Source organism: Leptonychotes weddellii, chromosome 12 (genome assembly GCF_054177405.1).
Source record: "Leptonychotes weddellii isolate Sample4059 chromosome 12, ASM5417740v2, whole genome shotgun sequence".
Taxonomy (NCBI): Eukaryota; Metazoa; Chordata; class Mammalia; order Carnivora; family Phocidae; genus Leptonychotes; species Leptonychotes weddellii.
Window position 1 is genome coordinate 5,950,893 of NC_138380.1, and position 928 is coordinate 5,951,820.

General features: G+C 51.1%; 1 non-coding gene across 1 annotated transcript; it reads left to right on the plus strand.

Annotated features, from left to right (window-relative positions):
• Positions 1-343: 343 nt before the first annotated feature.
• Positions 344-415, plus strand: TRNAC-GCA (transfer RNA cysteine (anticodon GCA)). The gene has a single exon. It is a non-coding gene; the product is annotated as a tRNA-Cys (tRNA).
• Positions 416-928: the final 513 nt, after the last annotated feature.

The following is a 928-nucleotide window of genomic DNA, read 5'->3' on the forward strand; positions in this document are numbered from 1 at the left end:
ATAGATTTGCCTGTTAGATCTATTTAATTTTACTTTATTTATGTATATATTTTCATTTAAATATACAATTTTTAAAAATAAGAATGTTTTCCTGATTATAATAAAGCAATAAAGACGGTATAGACCCACGGGACAAAATGGATGACTGCTAACTAGTTTCTCAGAGACGAAAAAAAAAATCAGTGCTGCTGAAATATAGTCTGTAGAGAAGTTTGTAGGGGAGGTTGATGGCCAGAGGGATGCGGTTCCGCAGGCTCATTGAGAATGAATGACAGCATACCGGAGAATAGCCGGCTATTGCAACATAGTAAAAAGGTGCTAGTTAGGACCGTATAGCGTGTGTGGGGGTATAGCTCAGGGGTAGAGCATTTGACTGCAGATCAAGAGGTCCCCGGTTCAAATCCGGGTGCCCCCTGTTGGTTTTCTTTCCACCGAGGGCTCTACTGACAGATAGTGGAAGGCGTGGGAAAGGCCATCTTCTGCTTCAGGAGATGGAAAAATTGCTCGTCCAGAATCGGAGGTTTTGTCCTGACCCTCTGACCTACGTGTATGTTTGGTGGTCTCTCCTAAGTCCACAGGAGGCTGGGGGCGCACCCAGAAGCAGCAGCGGCGAGACCTCATAGGTTCAGCCGCGGGGGGGCGCTGTTCGTGCGCATGTGCCCTGGAACCTCAGCCCCGGGGACCCGGATGCAGGAGGCCGGGGAGGGCGCTTTTATTGTAAAAACGGCGCATACCTCTACCCTTCCTCCTTACCCCCTCCACCCCGATGCGCACTAGATCCGACAGGCGCATTTGGGGGAGGACTACGCTGGGTGATTCGGAAGGGCGCTTGGCCTAAACGTGTTTGGTTCTCAAAGCGGGTGCCCTCGGCAGGGGCCCGAGAAGCTGCCAGGTGCGGAAGAAGGCCTGGTAGCAAAGGGGTCCGTCC